The sequence below is a fragment of the Tamandua tetradactyla genome, chromosome 1 (genome assembly GCF_023851605.1).
Source record: "Tamandua tetradactyla isolate mTamTet1 chromosome 1, mTamTet1.pri, whole genome shotgun sequence".
In the NCBI taxonomy this organism is placed as follows: domain Eukaryota; kingdom Metazoa; phylum Chordata; class Mammalia; order Pilosa; family Myrmecophagidae; genus Tamandua; species Tamandua tetradactyla.
The window spans coordinates 128,785,109-128,806,974 of NC_135327.1; the positions used below are offsets into that span (position 1 = coordinate 128,785,109).

The following is a 21,866-nucleotide window of genomic DNA, read 5'->3' on the forward strand; positions in this document are numbered from 1 at the left end:
ATTGTAAAGTAATCATGTTAAAACACTGAATGAAGCTGCATCCGAGCTATAGGTTTTTGTTTTGTTTTGTTTTGTTTTGTTTTACTATTATTACTTTTATTTTTTTCTCTATATTAACATTTTATATCTTTTTCGGTTGTGTTGCTAGTTCTTCTAAACTGATGCAAATGTACTAAGAAACGATGATCATGCATCTATGTGATGATGTTAAGAATTACTGATTGCATATGTAGAATGGTATGATTTCTAAATGTTGGGTTAATTTCTTTTTTTCCATTAATTAATAAAAAAAAATCTGATATAGATATTGTCAGTTGTTTTAAACACCATTATAATTTGTTTAATATATATTCTCCAATTTTCTATTTGTACTTTACGTTGAGATCATGGATGCCTTCAGAATATTAATGCATACCAGCTTCATGTTGAAGAAATAAGATAAAATTATTTGGGCATTGTTTTCCTTTGACTTGTAATTTCCATATTACAATATGATGAAATAAAAATTAGTGATTTTCTAATAAAAAAATGATTGACTTTAATATTTTCCTTAAAGAAATGTAAAACCATGAATTGCTTATTATGAATTTAGAACATTAAAATTTAAATTCCATTTTTCACTAATAGTGAACTATGTTGGATTAATGTATCACTAAAGGCCTGTTCAACTCTGAAATTCTGACTCTGATTTATTTTAATTCATTCAGATTAAAACATTTACTGAGACTCCCCAACACCTGGAACAAAGGATGAAAATGACATAGACCATGCCTTGTAGATCAGTTTAAAGGAAGAGACTTTAAATTTTCTTAAATTGTAGACAATTCAGGGTGATGCATGATAATACAAGTAAGCAAGAGAAGCCTAATATGTGTGTAAAAGAATCTCACACACACAACGAGGAGGGCTCCTAATTGGGCTTGGAAAGTTCTGGAGGAAGGAAGCAGGACAGTGATTAGGAAAAGGGATACTTTTAAGAGGAATTTATGATAGACCTGGGTCTTAAAGGAAAAGGAATCAAAGCAGGGAGGGGAATATGGTGGGATAGGATACAAGGTTGGGGGTAGCTTTCCAATCTTATAAGAGCATGCAAATGGAAAGAAACATGAGAGGACACGATCCTTCAGGGCCCTCCTGGGAAGTCCAAAACAGCTAAAGCAAAGATGTATGTGAAGGATATAGGGTATGAAAAAACAGGCACTCTTACATATTTCTGAAGAATGTAAATTGTGCATTCCCTTTGACTCAGCAATTTAATTTCTAGAATTTATCTTACAGATTCGCATGTGAAATAATATGTTTACATTGTATTTCTCACTCGCATTTGTAACAATGATAAACTAGAAACAACCTAAATGACCTTCCACTAGGAACTATTTAGTAAATCAAAGTACATCTATAAAATGGTATATTATGTATCTCTAAAAAAAAATGAGTCAGCTATATGGAAGTATCTTCAAGACACGCTGCTAAATGAGGAAAGAAAGGTCAGAACAATATGTTTAATATGCCAATATCTCTGTAGAAAATACAAATTGTGCTGTGTGTGTGTATGTGTACGTACACACAGATACACATGGGCTATTCTCAGGAAGGACAAAGAATAAATGGATGCCAATGATATAGGGAACTGAGTGGCTGGAGGACAGAGGTGCAAAGGAAACTTTCTAATCTGTACCATGTGCCTAAATTATTTATTCAAAAAATAAATACAAGTCATCAGCTAATCAGCGCTGTCATGGCGGGCTTACTGAAGAAGGCCACTGGCTTGTCAGACTGGCTGTGACAGTGTACACAAGAGCTAAAAATACTGTACATGAAGATCCACAATGTTCTTGAGCAAATCCCTAAAAATGCAGCATATAGAAAGTATACAGAACAGATTACAAATGAGAAACTCGGTATCATTAAAACGGAACCAGATGTTAAACAATTGGAAGACCAGCTTCAGAATGGCCATCTAGAATCCGCAAGTGAACGAAGTCTGGTAAGAAAAATGATAGAATGGAAATCATGGGGAGCTTTAGTGGAAGAACCTACCATCAATCAATGGAAATGGCCCATATAATCATTATAAAATGACTTTGGTGTGTAATGGGAAAATGGTATAATTAAATGTTCTGGTATACCATTAAAGATGTTTCCATATTATTGACATCTTAGAATCTTTCTTGATTCTTACAGCTTTTGACTGACGATTAATTTTCTTATTGATACAAAACATATTTAGGGAACTTATGAAAATTAGTGATTACTTCACAATTATGGTAATTGGTATTTGTGAATCAATTTTTGATGTGGAACGCATTTACTCAAATTATTTCAAATATGATATTTCTTTAAACAGAAAGATACAGGGAAGATTTGAAAGTTAATTGGAAAAATTACTATGGATCTTCAAAGCAGAGACCATAATCCAAAGCTGAAGTACCTATAGGTGATATTTTATCTTCAAATATATAATTTCTAAAAAATTATTATCCTGAAAAAAAAGAGAAAAGGTATTCTTTAATAAAGTCCAGGTTTTAGTTTTTTTTTATTTGAAGAAACTCTGTACATGAATGATGAAAGCTGAAAACGTGTCTGAGGAGAGAAGGTGCTTAGAGACGAGGCCTGAAGGAACCAACCCACTTGTGGAAAGGAATAGTTTAACAGAGAAGAAAATGAGGAAGGTAACTTATTTCCTCAGTTAACCACAAGGAAGAGAAATGACACATGAGTGGATGGAAAGGTAAGTATAAACAAGAAAATTACCTACAGAAGGTGCCAACCTGTTTGGGGGAAATGCAAAAATCATCACAAAAAAAAAGATGGAAGAAGTACTGAAATTTTAGGTATAGTGCTAAAGAGTATGTAACTATGCAAAATTTTATAGCCTGATCAAATGGCAGCATTGAGGGATAATTTTTTTTTTAATTGGTAAAAACCCAGGGTCTCTGTTTCATCTGTGGATACCTTGACACCTTCTCATAGTCAAGAAATGAAATGAGTAGTAGAGACACCCAAGAGGTAGACAATAAATGGTTTATGGTGGAGTGAAGCAAAACACATCAAAGTTGCAGTAAATGCTATATTTGGAATAAACTCAATTAACAAAAATCCTCAGACTCAGTTATGGCAAATTAAACCTAGTCCAAACTGAGGGGGTGGGGGACGGGGGCGGGGTATGCGGGCAGGGGGCCGTGTTAGATGAGAAAACTAAGACTCAAGAGAAGTTAAAAGGACTTTCCAATTATTTTTTCACCTGTGAGTAGTCATTAAAGCTTCAAGTAGAAAGAGGCTTCCACCTGGAACAACTGAGCGGCCATTTTCAAAAATTAGAATCAAACTTCACACTAATACCTAACACCAATATAAATTCTAAATAGAGTGATTGAAAAATTATTTAAATTAAATTAAAAATAAAATCATAAAAGTAACAGAAGAAAACGTGAATGATTATTTCCTCAATGAAGAGGGCCATTCTAAAACCAAACCCATAACTGCAAATAAAACTTCTAATATATCTGGCTACCTACAATTTTAAAACATCTCCCTGGCAAATGACAGGAAATTCAATAATGATATATGACATAACAGTGGAGTAGGGAGGCAAAGCAGGATTATTTATAGAACATACAGAGCAGCCATAAAACCTGGAAACATAGTGAATATTTTACCATGCATTATAATACAATATTTATAAATAATGTATTACGCATTCTTCTTTTTCCAGACTTGGTGGCCACGTTGTAAATCAAACAAATAGTTAATATCCTTTTTCCTTATTGATAAATCCATAATTAAAAGCTGAACAAACCAATAGAAAATGTATAAATCAATTACCAAATGAGAAAATGATTCATAAAATACTTATAAATGGCCAACAGACATATCACCTACCATAACCAAAGATTTTAAAAGATTAATAATGATATAGGAACACAGACTAATACTGGGATGGAAACTGGTATACCCTTTATAGAAGACAGTTTGAGGATATATTCCATAAATAAAGGCTTATTCCCATTCACCAAAATGTCCCTCCTAAGAAAAGTTTCAAAGAAAATATGTAGGCAAGAACACAAAGAAATATGAACAAAGATAATCACAGTATAAATGCAAAATACTAGAAACAATCTAAATAACCCCTTAATTGATTCATTGTTAAATAAAGTACAACAATCACAATTGGCATACAATGTAATCATTAAAAATGATATGTATCTATTTCTTAATATGGAAAACATACCACAGAACTGCACCAAGATTATACTTTCCATAAAGATAACAGAGAGAACAATTATTTTTTTTTAAGTTGGCAGTACAAAAACAGGGAAGACATGAAAAGAAACCCTGGACAAAGAGGAATTCTAGATGGCAGAAATTTCAAGGAATTGTCATTTTCACTGTTTATTTCATTTGTTTATGTAGTTTACTTATTTCTTAATCATATTTTTATATTTTTCATTAAAAACATATACTTAATTTCTTCCTACATATGTATACATAGCATACAATTTTATCTAAATGCATACATTTTATGCATTCACTTCATATGTTCATTTTTAAAGGCACAGTCCCTAGCAAAAATATAATTTAATAATTATACTTTTAAAATAAATTTTCGTGAAAGATGTTGAAAAAATAAAGAAAGAAATCTGTCTATGACTAAGAGCTGCTTTTGGAAGACCTCTTTCTTGCTCAGATACGGCCTCTCTCTCTCTAAGCCCACCTCTGCAAGTAAAATCATTGCCCTCTCCACTACGTGGGACATGATATCCAGGGGTGAAAATCTCCATGGAGGTGTGGGACATGACTCCCAGGGATGACTCTGGCCCTGGCACCATGGGATCAACAATGCCATTCTGACCAAAAGAGGGAAAAGAAGTAAAAAGTTGCTGAGAGAGTTCAAATAGAGTCAAGAGGTTACTCTAGAGGTCACTCTTAAGCAAGCTTCAATTAGACATTGCTACCTACCATAACTGGCCAAGCCCCAACCAAAACCATTCCTGCCAATCCTAAAGACTACCTAGATCATTATATAAGATTCTACAAAATTTTCATGCACCAGGGTAACTTTCCAGAAACCTACAACCTCAGTTGGGTCCCTGGACCAGATAAATTCTAAAATGCAGAGGAGCAAGCCTCTCCAGAATATCAACTAGTTCCATCCCCCCAAAAATGGAACACTGGGCACACAAATACATGAAAAAAAAAAAAGAATCCTATGAATTAGAACAGCCAAGTCAGGGTTCATGAAGGAGATCAAACTAAATTGCTGAATGATGGTTGGTTGGAGAGGGGCAAAGAAAGACATTTCTTTTCTAAGTTATTTAAGTCAACTTTGATCCTAAGCATCATAACATTTACAGCAGCAGCAAAAATTGTATCTTCCTTTCTAATACAGTTTTATTTATATAATTCTGCATTGGCTAGAACATCTAGTACAATATTCAATAGAAGAAGTGAGACTGGCCATTCTTGTTTTGTTTGTAACATTAAGAGTCTTCTAAGTAGTTATTAAGTATGATGTTTGTTATATCAAATTAACCTTCTACAGCAGAAAACTGTTGGATGCGTAATCAATAGTCATTTTCTTACTAACTAAACTGTAATTTTATTTGAGATGGTAATGTGCTCAAACAAAACAATTCAGTCTTCCCTAAAGCTGTAATTGTTCATATGCCACTATTCTAGCCACTGAGACATGAGCAAAATTTTGCTGGGGATGTCCGGGACAGGTTTGCTTTCCTGTTATGGTTACTACCCAGTTGTATGCTGAACCAGCCCATGCTGGCTCATAAGATCCAACGGTGTCCATTTCTTCCAAGTACCACACAGTGATTATTTGCTAGTAGTCTGAAACATGCCACAGTTTGAGTATTCACACTATATAAACAAGCAAATGCCATAATCAGGGCTTTCCTCACTGCCCCACCTTCCCCAGGATGCTGTTACACATTTACCTGCATGTAACTAGCACCCCTTCCTCCTTGCTCTGTCTTCCTTCTTCCTAGAGGATATAGATGTTATGACTGAGACCATGACAGTCATATTGTAACCATGAGAAACCATAAGAAACACAAGATGCTAAATTTTAACAAATCTGACTGCCATAGTGTGAGCTTTACCTACTGACTTTAGTTTCCAGGCTTCCATGACAAATACCACACAATGCGTGGTTTAAACAAAAGGAAATTACTGACTCATGGTTTTAGAGGCTAGAAGGTTTGCTTCATCCCAAGGTTGGCAGTGTTCTGGCTCTAGAAGGACATTTCTGAGAGACATAACAAGAGCAAAGCTGTGGCACTCAAAAAATGAAAGTGTGCTCAAGAGGTGGTGAGAAGATGAAGCTGCCTAGAGCTGAGTATTCAAGTTGAGGTAAATGATAATACTAACAGCTAGAGTGCTTATTATGTTCCAGGCACTGGGTTAAGTACTATAAGTGCATTAGTAGTAGCTCACTGAAGTATCTCAGAAAATCCTTTAGGTAGGTATAAATATGATCCCATTTTGTAGCCAAGAAAATAGAAGCCTAGAGAGCTTAAGTAGCAAGTCCAAAGTTACCAGCCAATCAATGAGAGCACCAAGATTCATTCCCAGGTTGATTTCGAGAGCCCATGCTCTGAATCACCACATTCCTTTAGCAATGAAAACGGGCAAAAACAAGACTGTTGAGGATTTTATCCTGTAGCAACAGGATGGCCAATGAACATCAAAGTCTTATTCAAGATGAAAGTCCTATTAAAAATAACCTAACTGCAGTAGGGAGAAAGGATCAGCAAGGGAGATCCACAATAAAAGTGTCTCCTTCATATGAATTTACAATGAATTTCTCCAATTCAGAGTAGAATAGTGGCATATCCCACAATTCATTCATCTATCTATTATCATTATGAGAACATCTTATCAATGTGGAAAACACAGTGGTAATTCATGAGTACTCAAAAAAATCATCATAACCACAAAAATGTAAATGCAATATCTGTAATCTAAAAGGGAGAATAACTACTGTCTTAGTTTGCCAGAGCTTCTACCACAAACTTGTTGGATGAAACAAAAGGAATTTATTGGTTCACGGTTTTAAAGCTAGGAGAAGTAAAAAAAAAAAAAAAAAAAAGCCTAGATAATCAAAAGGCTTGCTTTCTCCTAGAAGTCTGTAGGAGTCTGGTGTTGGCTGTAGGCAATTCTTGGGGTTTCTTGGCTTTCCCATCACATGGTGATGTCCTCTCCTTTCTCACTTCTGTGACTTCCTGGACCTGTTTATAAGGTCTCCAGTAATCTGGAATAAGACCCACCCTCATTCAATCGGGCCACACCTTAACTAAATATAACATCTTCAAGAGGTGCTATTTTCAAAGAGTTCACACTCATAGGAATGGGATTAAGAGTAAAAACATGTTTCTTCCATGGAACATAACTCGATCTAACAAAATTTCTAAATTAATTTTAAATTGCTTTCTTCAAATAGTTGAATTACTGATAGCTAAACTAAGAAAGAGAAAAACTGCAGTGTTGTATTTGAGAGTTGTAAAGGGCAATAATGTGATTTCAGTTTTGAAATAAAACTGAATTAAAAATGTTTTCTTTTTAATAGATTGCATATTGTATAGCTTCCCTAATTTAATTTGAAAAAGAACTACTCTTTGAATTTAATGTAAGCCATATTGCAGCAATGAGATGAACTGTATATTTGATTTATATCATGCAATATATACAGAAATAGATGAATAGAAGTATGTTTGATGCTAAGAATGAAAACTATTTTTCTTGGGATTCTTTGTCCTTCTAAATGGTATACATGATGATGAAAAACTTCCCAGGATTCACCCACATATAGACTATGTAGCTATACATGGATATATCTGAAATAATGTAAATGCTCTTCTTAAGCATTTTGCATGGACCTTTGTTCAACTTTTTAATCAATTTAAATAGGAAATGAATGTAAATTTCTAAGTTACATTTCTAAGAAATGGTATAAACTTTACCATAAAGAGCACAATATCCTGGGCTTCTAGCCATATGTTTACATATATATGCACTAATGCATTTAATAAAAATGATGACCTGGATCACTCATTATTTTCCAACAGTTACATCCCTCAAATCTATGTTTTGGATTAGAAATGACAGCAGTATCTGAAAGTGCAGACTTGAAATATGTAGGTAGTATAAAACATTCATTAAGAGAAAAAACAAGCAAGCTACCTGAAAGGTGTCCAATGTGCAGGAAAATATGTTCAGCTACCTATTTTGTTATGCTCCCAAACAGGTACAAACATCAATGAATGAACAAAAGAACTACGGCTAAACCACATCAGACACCCTGAGATTGAGTTAGAAGCACCATTTTAGTGACACTCAAGAACAAGACATTCTCTTGTGGATTATTATGTATCGTCAAGTCTCCCTTAGTTGAGGCTGAAATGTCACCCTCAACTGAACATGTTCGAGAAAGACTTGAATTGAAGGATGAATACAATTACTGGCTGGGCCATGAATCTCTCTCCCCTCCCCCCCCCCCAATAGAACAGAAATGCTAAAGTCAGTAGAGAGAAAAGAAGACTGAATATGTTTGTTATTTGAGGTAACAATGCAATCTCATTTTAAACTGCTTCAGCCCAAGTACAAAGGGCTTGTGGCAGAGTAATCTATAAATACATATATAAAATATCACTGCACATAATGGTCTTAATAGCAATATGCAGCTCCAATTTAAACAAACAAAACCATAAAGTCTTCAAGTATCAGTATTTCATCTCATATCAACTAAATTCCATATCAACATAGCCTGTTAGTTTGAAAATAAAACCAAAGTTCACTTCCTCCTTTTTACTCCCAGAAGATGTTCTAGCCAATACACCATATTTGAAAAAAATCATGTAATCTCTCTGAATCCTTTCCTCTGTAAAATGGAAAAGAGATTTAACATCTCTCTTTCTTAACCTATTGAATAAATAACCAAGAACTGGCAATAGGTCCTGATTTATGCAAAAATCAATGAAAAAGCAGTGAGAAAACCCTTCCCTGAAGAGATAACTTTCTTTCTCAGATTGGACTAGTTTATACTGTAAACTATTTACACAGTAGAGCAAAAGATAGAAAATAGATATGACTCAAAGAAAACCTCCACCACTAATTTTAGCAATACCAGCAGAGAATAATTAATAAAAAATATCTATATTTAAACAGGAAAATGTTATTCAGAAATACAATTTAGTAAACTAGGGCAGAAACATTATTCTCTTTATTCAAATTGGCAATCTACATTTTAATTTCTTTTCTAAACCGATTTGTTCTAAGAAAAATAGTATTTTAAAATGTAATTTGGCTCACACATACACACACAAAATCAACTTAGAATAAGAGCAACGATCTCCCTTCAAAGTGTAGTGGGTGAAATAGGATGAAAGCCATAATTTGATTATTCATCAGAAGCACTTATCGTTCTCTGGGAGGGCAGATGAAGACAATCACATCACAATGCACCTTCACTGGGCTAGAGAAAAAAGCATGCAAATTTGACTACATAGAATATTATTACAAAGAATAAGGACAAAAAGTGCTGAAATGTATCTCTCAATAAAAACTTAACATCTCCCAAAATGACATTAAATTACATATTCAAATATGGTTAAGTGTAGAAAGTTTTACCAAGGATCATTAAAGACAGACTTAAGATACAATTAGTGTATACAATGTAGATGAATGTATGTAAAGATATTTTATAGTTATATATTATAACTATATATCAATATGGGTATATAATTAATATAAATTTTCATACACATACACACACACAACTGAAATCCAAAATTAGCACTCTTTGGCACCACCTATGTTAGTATAACGTTAATTTAATGTCATCACTTAAATAACTAATGATGGTATTCAAAACCATTCTTGCTTCTACCCACCCTAATGGTGAGCAGAATTCTAAAGATGCCCCCAAGATACCCAACTCACGGTGTACACGCCTGCATAATCCTCTCTCCTTAAGTGTATGTGAGACTATGAATATTATGGGATCTCCTTCCCATGAATATCATATATTGCACGTCAAAAGGAGTTTTGGAGATGTAATTAAGATCCCTAATCGGGTGACTCTGAGTTCATCAAAAGGGAGATAATTGTGTGGCCTGGACTGAATCAGGTGATCCCTTAATCAAGCCAGGAAGCAGCAGCAGATACTCTCCTGGTCTGAATAAAGCAACAGCCACGCTATGAATTACCTAATGAACAGCCATATGGCAAAGACCTACGGTTACCTCTAAGAGCTGAGAGAGGTTTCCAGTCAACAGGTAGCAAGAAAATAGAAACCTCAGTTACACAGCTCCAAGAAATGCTAAATAAGCCTAGAAGAGAACCCCAGATCCAAAATGAGATCACCTCCCTGGAAAACATCTTGATTCTGCCCTGCTTCGAACCTGAGCAGAAGACTCAGTTAATCCATACCCAGACTTTAATTCACAGAAATTGTAAGATAATACATTCTTGCTGATTTAAGCCATTAAATTTGTGGCAATTTGTTATACAACAATAGAAAACAAACACAACCCCTAACCAAAATTCTAATTTTCTCTTTATTCATTATCTGCAACAAATATTTAATAGGCCTGAATATCAAGGGAAAGTAGTAGACCCACCTAGAGATAAGTGAACATCTGGAAGATGACCTAACTAGGGAAAAGCTGAAGAGTTTATCGGTAGACATGCTGATATTGAAGTAACAAGAAAACACCTGTTCCATTCAAAGCTATGCAATATGAACTGGGGATCAGGGAGAGAACTCATGAATGAGGTCAGGTTTAGAGAGCAACTACAGAGATGAGCTGCACTATGACGGTGAGTGGGAGGAAAAAAGGACATTCAATTTACTCAGGCTTGGGTATGTCCACAATTAGAGAAGGAAGAAGCATTCCAGAAGTAGGAGAAAAGAAGGATGAACTAGTATTAATAGAAGAGTTTTGAGGATGAGTGAATCACGCTTTTTAAGTACTAACAGAGAAGTCAATGACAAAAAAGAAAAATCATTCAATGTGAAGACTGCATGCTACTGTTAACACTGATGAGACCAGATTCAGCAGAATGACACTGGCAGAAAACAGGTTGTGAGAAAATGAAGAGCAAGTGGTTCATTTTTTTCCTTCACTTTTTCAGATAGGTAATACATATCTGTTAACCATCACCACTGACCCTTCACATGCACATGAAGAATGCAAATATTTCAAACACAGACATATTATATGTTCCAATTCTTGAATTCTGCAATATTTCGAAAGATACAGGAACAAAATCACGTTCAGATTATAAACACCCTATGGGAAATTATTTGTATTCTAATTGAAAATACCTGCTCATAAACTAGATGTTAATTGCTACCATTCTTTGCAGATTCATGGTCTTTGAAAAAAATTTGGAACTCTCCAAAGAGATGAAGAAATCTATATAAGCAATTATTGGGTGGGATAATAAAGATACATTTTTTTGTTTATGTAACTTTTTTGGAATCCGCTTATAAATGGAAGCTTCAACCTAGGTTTTTGTGCAGGGATTTTATATTTTACAAGGCAATAAATATGTCTTAAAACCATAAGCCAACATGTTCTGAAATTTACTCTGTATGTTAAAAATCTTGAGAGAATGAATTAATATCTTATCCTAAGTCAGAATCAGCCAATTGAACATGGAACTGGTAATTTCATAGTCTCTCCCACATAAGGGAATGGAATATACTTAACTTGCCACAGGACACAGAGAATGCTAAAAGTTGTACTTGTCAAGGATTGAGCTAGGCTGCAGGGACACCAAAAGAAATACTAGATAGTACCTTATTTCCCAAGACTTAAATCAAATGGCTCACAAATCCTCAGCATTTCCAGGAAAGATGAGATAGGTCACATGCACATGGGGGGAAGAAAACTGCTATAAAGTACAATGTTCAATCAGTTATCACTGGTTTTCAGAGTTGTCCAACAGGCAACGTTGGTCAATGGCACAAAAATTTCCACTGAAAGCCTTAAATTCAGTGTATATTATGCACCATAACAGAAAATTAAAGAGATCTAGTTTCATGAAAAATTCCCAGGGGAGATGGTGGCGGGGGGTGGGGGGGTGAGGGGGGTGGGAAGTTTAGGCAGGGGTAATTATCCAAAAGCTTCTTGTAAAGGGAAAGATGGTAGAGAAATATGAGATCATTACTATTCATTGACCATGACTGAGTTTAAAGGTTAACACATAGCTCCAGTATGAAATTAAGCTCTTACTCATAGGCTTGGCTAATGGAAATCAGACAACAGGCAGACTTAATGGAAGTTAGGAAGCAGGGTGAAAAAAATCAATATATGTTCACTAATCTTTCTCTTTCCTTTTTATCTGCCATATATGAATCTAGTTTTTAGGTTTTTGGTTTTTTGATTATAAATAGAAAATAGAAGAGTATTTTCTCATGATAAATAGAAATAGAAGAGTAAAATTGATAGAACATGTAGAATGGGTCCAACAGAAAATAAAAACTACATCCTTATAAACTTCAATTTTAAAAACCACTATAATATTGTAGCTATATACTTCCAAATTTCAAAAATATCTCAGATTCACAGTAAAGCTGGTTATGAAAATGCTTCTACTTCTACACCTTGGGTCATTAAACCTCATGACCAAAAAATTTTCTTGAAGAAATAATCCTCCAAAAGAAAGTCTCAAATGCACAGATATGGTCATTATAGTATCATTTATAAAGTTCAAGACCAAAAGCAATACAAATGTCTAAAGGTAAACTCCTTTGCAAATTATGGAACATCAGACACTAAAATCATATGTAAAATCATACTAAAATCATATGTAGCCATAATCACTGAATGTGGAATTTGTGGCAAATGTTTATGACAAATGTCAAATGGAAAAGGTAGAATATAAAACTCTAGGTATAGGTTTAAGCACATAAAATATGTGCACCATCACTACGAAAGGAGAAGAAAGAAATGAAGTAAAAAATACACGATTGTTTCCTTTGGATGGATGGAACAATTGTGTGGGAGGATTTTTTTTCCACATGGTTACTGTTGTTATAAATCACGGAAATTTGAAAAAACCCTTCAAAACTGGGTGAATAAATCAGATGAGTTTTCATTTTATCGTAATTCACTAATTCCCCATTTCTTGGTGGGAAGGAGGAATGAGGGAGAATAGCTTTTAAAAATCTAAGAAACTAAGGATGGGCTGAATATACCCAGAGGGTTTACATCAAAGGAAGAGGAAGAGATACAGGATTGTCCAGCCGAATGAAGTGTTAAAGTAATGGTAAGAGAACTTTCTCATAATTTCAGTCTGGGGTTGTTTATATGGCTGACTGTACTATTAATGTATTGCTAATGTATCACAAGTATAATAAATTTAATAAACATGGTGATAAAATGAGTTGCTATACTGAAGCTGGGACTGTGAAAAATATTTTAAATCTTTATTCCTTTTAATGTCTGCCCCCAGCATTTTGCTGCAGCAGAAAAAAAAGCCATTAACTATCAATATCAAATGAATTACAGAAATAACAAAATTCACCCTAGAAGATTTCTGAACTTTGGGAAGAGCAATAAACTTTACAACAATTACAACTCTTAGTTCTCTTCATTCTTTAATGAAGACTTTTAGCAGGCAGGCCATGGTGGCTCAGCAGCAAGAACGCTTGCCTGCCATGCCAGAGGACCTGGGTTCGATTCCCGGTGCCTGCCCATGTAAAAAAAAAAGATTTTTAGCAATTTCCGAAAGAAAAAAGGGGGACCACAAGGAAAAATGGGCTGTGAAGGCCTATGGTATTCAAAAATGTCCATGCAGGAATTCTTCCCAAATGTGTCAGTAGCATGAAACGTAATGTACTGCTTATTTTTCATTTGCATTCATAGTATTTTCACTAGCTAGTCAACAACTTAGAAGCCTTCTGCAACAGTAAAGATTATAGGATGATTTTTTTTTTTAAGTATAATCTACTTGGTATTCTTCTTATAGAATGACAAAGAACACGTGGCAATCAAACAGCTTCATATTTTTCAAGACTATGTTGTGTTTTTATAGTTAAAATAGAACAAGCAATTTAATTTGGGGCTTATAGAGCCCAGGGGATGGCACTCTAGTTATTAATTCAGCAGCAGGAGTTTCTGATGCAAATGTATATTAGCTCATTGCACTAGAATCTACTATTTAGTCAATGCAGCAACCTCACCCCATTACTCTGGTAATCGTACTCCTCTCCTTGCTTTGGGTAATGGCTCCACTATTCCATAGATGGAATGCTAATCATGAGATAAACTACTGGCAGTATTTTCTGGTCCAACAGCTGGACATGTGACCCAAGAGAGATCAACACAATCCTTTTCCTTGGATTTTTATATATTCTTAAGTAGGAAAAGTTTTTCTTTCCCACATTGTTTGCTGGCTGGAATAATATAAGCTGGACCTGTGATTCTAGTCTCCTTCTCACACCTCCCACCCCTTTGTCAGCTAAAGAAAAATCATCTGTATTAAGACAATGAGGCCAATACGGAGAGAGAAATAGAGCCAAGAAATTAAAGAGAAGGTCTGATGTTACTGAGGCCCTGGATACAGAAATGCCTGAGACCAGTCCCACCTCCATTATTCTGAGTATAATTCACGTAAATAAAAAAAATACATTCCCTGTTTTGTTTCAGCAGTTCAGTTTCAGACCCTTGTGAGCCAAAGAGTTCTAAGTTAAAAAAAAAAAAAAAGTGAAATGAAAAGAAACAGAGCGTGGGCTCATAAAATCTAGCCTTAACCATGCTTTACAAAGGACAACAGGGAGGTGGAAATTATAGTGCTCCCTTATTAGTGTCATTCTAGCACACACCTTATGAAAAAGATAAAATCCTTTAAATGTGCTAAAAAACCATATATTGAACTCACACAGTGATTTTTAATATTAACTTGAGAGTTTCTTTCTCAGGAAAAAAAAATTGGCCAGAGGACAGAGTAAAAAAAAAAGCTATAATCCAAAATATGGCAGACCTTTTTAAATCATCCACATGAAAGAACAGAATTTTAATGGTAAAAATAATATAATCAAAGTCCTAAATTTCAGTGTACTTCTGTCTTTTCTACTTATAGGTAAGAAAATCAGTAACATATTTCACACAATGGAATATATTATAAAATTTCTGGACAAGTTTTTATAGGAAAAAAAATGGTATGCAACTTTTTCATTAATCTGAATCCCTTCTCCTATCACTTAAGCAAAACATTATTTTCTCTTGGTTAAAACCAAATGTAATGTTCTCAAGGAACTTGAGTTATCTTATGAACCAGACAATTAGTAGGATTTCTTGACAAGACCTCATTGTTCTATATTGCAAGAATCGTTTAGCACAAATTAATTCACTGCATTAGAGAACGTTAGTTTGCAAGTTACAGCGAGCATTTGAATTTCAGGTCCTGAACCGTCCGGATCACGCCCAGCATTTCAGTACCCTAAGAAAGCAGAGGTCACACTAAAAATACATAATGAGAAGAAGAAATCATTAAATAAATTAAACTTTCAAATGTCTCTATGGCCTCTATGAGAATCTGATGAAAGCCATGGCCCTGCTCTCCTGCACATGTGCACATACACAGCATTTTGAGCGCAATTTCTGTGGTTTCTGGAACATTGTTAATCCATCCATGAAAAACAGACCAAGAAATCTGTGCTCTAGATCCACTGAAAAGTCTACTTAAGAAAAGTACTATAATCACTTGTCTGAAAAGAACCAATATATTTTTATAAGTCTTATTTCTGAGCCAGATCACTAATAGGAAACACAAGGCATCAATACAGAACTTATCCTACTTAGTATTTTTAAGGCCAAAGTGGACCACACAATGTCCAAGACACAGGAACAGGATATGTGCCATGCCATCTTCAGTGACCCACAGCCAACCTCTGGCACATATGAGGGGACTCTTTCCAGTTGCAATGTTTGCTTGAGGCAAGTTTAAAAATCTAAGATTAAAAAAAAAAAATCTGTGAAGACAGGGCAGTATGACAGTGGCTCAGTGGGAGACCCAGGTTCGATTCCCGGTGCCTGCCCACGTTAAAAAAAAAAAACAAATTTAAGAAGATAGTCCTCACCACTTCAAGTTTACTTACAGAGCAACCAGAGTGGATTTAAGATCTCTGGAAGGTTCTGATAAAAATAACTGCTTTTACAGAGGGGAACTGGGTGCCTGGGCAGGAGAGAGACTGTTCCCCCATATATCTTTTGTGCCAGGTTATCTTTCATTTGCCCCTCTTGATCCACTTGCCCCAAGAGGCTGACCGGTAGGGTTCCCTATTCTCTGGCTTCAGGGAAGGATGGACAATAGGAAGCAAGGCAGAAGATGAATGAGAGGGTCAACAGTGAGGACAGAGTTCCCATTCACCAGCTCCCTTGCTCAAGGTCACCTGCAGTCCTCTCCACAGAAGATTACGGTTTAGCTCAAATCCACTGTAAGATTCCTCCTCCCCTCATGCCCAGGCGGGTACTAAGCCTCAGGTTGCTGAATTATCCCTTAGGGTTCTCTTACCCCCACACTTTTGCAAATGGTCTTTCTATAAATAAACCCTCCTGAATATTTCTATTTGGAATGCCATCTGTTCCCTGGTGGGACCCCTGACTGATTCACCCTTTTTTACATTTTAAATTATAAACTACGCAATAAAATTTAAATCTTTAAAAGTATTTGTTATCTGAGAGTAAAATATTCTGCAGGACTTGGTGATTACCTGCAACTACTGCAGTGGGAAAGAGTGAGAGGAGTCAAATATTTAGTGAGAACTCACCTGGTGGAATTTCAGAAGCAAGGCTTCCAGAGGTTGGGACAGTGAAGAAGAAAGTGAGACCAAGAGCAATACAAATTCAAGAAACAAACCAGGACAAAGTTCAAAATCAGTGGTGCTTCTGTTCGGCCAGGGAGAGCCTAGGGTACAAAGCCCACCTCTTGGCAGTCACACACCCTCTGCTAAGTGGGGAGAGCATCCTCCTGAGGAGGGTCATTACAAGTGGTGACACACCAGCCTTTCCCTTTGGCACCCATTGTGTTAGGCCACAGCCAGCCAGTCCCCAAAGAGAACTCACTTGGGAAAATTGGCTGAAAGCCTGTAGTTCTGGCCTGGGTGAGGCCCGAGGAGAAAGTTACTAATGAGTCTTTCGTGCTCATCTTCAGTTTCTTTTACATGGGTAGTTAGAGGGCACACGTGTCCCTCACCAAAGACTAACACGCAATGCCCGCTCATTAACACCGCAAAATCAACACACATGAAAACGCAGTAAGCCACAGTGGAATCAGCAGAGCCATGTCTGGTTAGTCCTTAGTATTCCCCAGAAAAAAATCACATTCCACTTACGAGATGGCTTTCACTATTTCTTGTGAACGCTTATAGAAGTTCAGGAACTTACTCCACTTTCGCCTGTATTATGGATGATGACAGAACACTAAAGTAGTTTTTCATGGTTTTAGGTTCAGTCTTTTCATTTTAAGACACAAGATATATTGAAAAGTAAGTTATTTCCCTTAAAAATTTCAAAATCAATATGCCGAACTTTCAAAAGAGCTAACATCTTCCAAGCTCGATGTTAAATTGCTTGAAATTTTATTTCAACAAATGAAAATGGAATATTTTAAAACTGATCATTTCTTTTAGTTTAGTATTTTACACATTTCCAGAGATTAAAAAAAAACACTAGATATGCTATATCATGATATATCATATACCATGATATATATGTATCTTGATATTACTGAACTCAAACTTTTTTGTATCAAAAATACTATAGAGCTCCTAAACTATCTATCAAAACGTGTTTTGATATTACCTTTATCCAAAGCTTTATGTAACCATTATTATATCCAATCACCTCCTGCAGAGTAATTATGGTATTTGCTTTCTATCGACAACTATGCAAGAATTGGAGACATTTATTGCTAAGGAATCATTATTCACTGCTAAGAGCCTATTTAAATAACATTTGACCTCCAGGGAGTTTAATGTTCCAAGTTTGTGTGTCTGAAACAGGAAAACAGGAAGTGAACATGCCACTGGGAGTCTTAAAGAGTGAGTTTAATTGGAAAATCTTTCTTTGGAAAAACTGCTTTCTTTCTTTACAATGTGCCTTATTATCGATACATGTTGAAATAAGGAAAAAAGCAGATGCTCTGTCTCTCCATCCAAATTCAAATCACATCATTTATTCTTTTACATTTGGTTTCTCCCTTTTTTTAAATACATATACTGGTGTTTTTCTGCTGAAGTCAGTGTGAATATGCTAATTTGGTGGAATGATCTAATGATAGAAAAAAAAAATCTAGATTACTTCTTACAACTTATTTACAAAGTAAAAGATCCTTCAAGAGAAATCTAATAATGACACAATGTTTTAAGAAATAAAAACCATAGAAAAAGACACAGTGGCTTCTAGAATAAAATGAAGCAACAAACATACTGGTAAATTCTGGGTGCTAAATCTGGTTCTTTTATTGGTGCCCCCGACACCAATGTGGTTTGGATAACCTACATATGAGCTGACACACAAACAACACAATACACTGTGTGATTTTTCAAGTACTTTTCAGTAACATCAGGTAATAAATACTGATCTTTACCGAGGGATCTTCATTAAAGTAAAGGGTCCAGTTTGGACATCTGAAACAAAAGAGTACTTAAGAACAAACCAAAAGATTAATTCATTGTCTCAAAGTGTTTGAGGAGGAAGGGGAAATTTGCAAGGATAGCTATGTGAGAAAAAAAAAACATGCAGAAGAAATACATTTTCTATCTTTTGTAAAAAGTAAACAATGGAAAGAAAAGCCAGAAGTTAATAAAAATGGTTACATATACAAGTGGTGTGGATGAGAATGGGGTGGAGGGAATAAAGATGTAAGGGAAACGTCTCAAAGTATAGAAACATTTACATATTTTATATGCTCTTGAAAAATAAAATTTAAATCAAAAAGAAAAAATGTCAGCCCTAAAACTGAAATAAACCTAAATATATACTAAATTGATTACACAATTAAACAGACAAAATAATTATTTCAAGCGACCTTAGAGTACTATACTTTTGTACTTCCTTAGTGGGAAATATTCCAAGACCCAAAGAGGATGCAAAATAATCTTAAAACATCATTCAGTAGTTTAAAGATTAGCAAGAAGTAATATATCACTATTTTTATGAATCATAAATTTTCATATAAGAAAAAAGATATATATTAAATAATTTAATACACTGTAATGTACCTATTAATAATTCCAAGGCAAAAGTAACTCACAATTTTTAATTTGTCCACCAAAAGGTCCTAGAAGTAATATCTCAACAATAATAAGCATACCTAGAATCCAAATTTCAGTCTCAAGAGTCATTTCCACAAAAAGAACCAGGACATCTTAGAAAAATGGCTGATTCCAGGGTCAGGGAATGTACAAGGTGAGTAGGGGGCACATTGCTGTGTAGAGAGCAAAGAAACTTTCAAACACTAATGAAATAATGCCAAAGGGATGCTGGAATTGGTGCTTAAGTGGCCAAAATAGCTCCATGAGCCTCATGGACTCCAAGAGCCTCGACATAAAGTATGACAGTAATTGACAAAAATACATTGAATATATAAAACTCCTAAATCCATAATGATACCTGAACAAGAAACTGAAACAAAAAAAAGACATGCACACCTCATCTGTCACCACTGAAGGTGGCTATTACTCCAACTTCTTACTCTGAATATTAGTAATTAAAGTGAAAATATTAACTTAATCTTGACTTTACAATGGGAGCTGTTCTTCAGAATAACCAAAGAGCCCCTTAAATAAGGAGAAAATTCTCTTCTTACACGGGAGCAGGGCTAAGAAATATAAAAGAATGGTACAGCTAGAAATCTCCATTTTGCAGCACCTATTAAAATAAATGATACAGATGAAAAGTTGAACAGAATTGGATTCTAATACCCAAAGGTATCCGCAATGGAGAAAAGGTAATATTGCAAAGAAGGCATCAGTCTATCATCACCTAAACCTACTGACCAATCATAGAATCACAAAAATGGAACAACAATATTATGTATCTTCCAAAGAATAGCAATATGAAGTTATCTTCTAAAGTATTTGTATCAAAAATGCTTATCTGGATCTAATCAAGCTGCTAGAGGAACAAATTAAAAACATTATCACAAGGAAACAATCAGACAAATTCAGAAGGCGGGACATTCTTCAGGACAACTCAATGTCACAAGACCAAACCACCAAAAAAAGAAAGGGGAGTGGGGTGGGAGAACTGTCTAATTTAAAACCTATAAAGCAAGGGACTGAATTATGGTTTCAGAATAGCCAAAGAAATTTGAATATGGATTGAACTGGACTGGACTGGGTAATAGATAATATTATGGAATCACTGTTGATATTTTAAATGTTCTTCTATTATTTAGGGGTAAAAAGTTATATTTGCAATTCACTTGAAAATAATTATTTAAAAAATAAGCAAAGCAAACAAAGCAAAGTGTTAAGATGTTAAAGCAAGGTGATAGGTATACTACTGTTCATTATACTTTTCTCTCTACTTTTTAATACAATAGACAATTTCATAAAAGAAAAAACAAAAAAAAAAAGCAAGAAAGTAAAAGCACTCCAGGTGAGTTTTTTGCCCCCCTCCTGCATGTCCATTTGAGAATCACTGGACAACAGGAACGACAAATGGGTTCCATCAAAGGCATAAAACCAGGCCCAACAAAATAATTCATTAATACAGCAAAGTACACCAATCTCATATCTAAGGAAGTGGAAGAAGAAATGTTCAACACTTAAGAGGCTGCAGAGAAAGCAGGACCTCAGGGGAGAGCCAGGTTCAGTTAGAGCAAGTAGTTGTGAAGGCAAAGTAGAGTGAGGGCGAGGACACCTCACTGTCCTGCAGAATGACTCGCTTTATGAGGTGAGTGACTAAACAGGATTAACAAGTTAGATGAGAGCAGATGTGGTTGATTCAAGTCAGACAGTGGGAATGCTGGGGGAAGGGAGAGGTTTCCTCTTTCCTCTGGAGCCCCTTTTCATCCCTGACTATGGTTGCCAAAGGCTCAGGGAGATGTCTTCTTGGTCCTTAGAGGCAAGAGCATTACTAGACTCCTGTTCTGGGAGGGGTGAGCTTACTATTTTGTGTTTGTCTTAATATCATTTGTGAAAGCTGTAATCTTTGTTATCAGAAGATAAAAATACACATAGAAAATTTAACATTCCCTGGCAAAAATCAAGACATTATAGGAAAGTGACTTTCAAACTTTAATTTGCCTAAGAAGCATTCAGAGGCTCCCTAAAATACAGATGCCATGGCCCCACACTCAACCATGTCTGATTTATTAAGCCCAGGACTACTTTTTTCATCCTAATAAATTCTGATGATAGTGATCAGGAAACATGCTTTGAGAAAAAACATGTTTTTAGGGAAAAGCGTAATGGCAATTTTCTAGTTTTATCATTCCTTCTCATATATATGATGAAAAATTAAAAGAAAGAGTTGAAACTGGTTGCTCTGTAGGAAAGGAAACTATAGAATTATTTAATTCAATAAAGCATGTATATACTTAACTTAGATAAAAAATAAACACTCAAGTGAAACACAATAAATGACTGTATTAATAAATACAGCCCATTAATAAATGACTCCACCCCACATATTTCATTGATTCAAAATGAAGCAAAGATTTTTAAAATTAGTAATAAAAGAACAATATATAAGAATACTAAACTGCAGCATTTGCCAGGATATGGCCCTTGAAGAAACTTGCTAGTTTCCTGGTTTCAGAAGTCAAGCCTTTTGCTTTTTGCAGGTTTGGCTTGGTTTTGGTAAGATGTTTAATGTACTAATACAAAATGTGAT

The 21,866-nt window shown here is 35.0% G+C and overlaps 1 protein-coding gene and 1 pseudogene across 13 annotated transcripts in view; one reads left to right on the forward strand and one right to left on the reverse strand.

Annotated features, from left to right (window-relative positions):
- The window catches only part of ADAM22 (ADAM metallopeptidase domain 22), a 295,282-nt gene that overhangs the window by 157,381 nt on the left and 116,035 nt on the right, over positions 1–21,866 (reverse strand). The gene's annotated exons all lie outside the window — the stretch shown is intronic.
- On the forward strand, positions 1,739–2,068 carry LOC143686513 (NADH dehydrogenase [ubiquinone] 1 alpha subcomplex subunit 5 pseudogene; annotated as a pseudogene).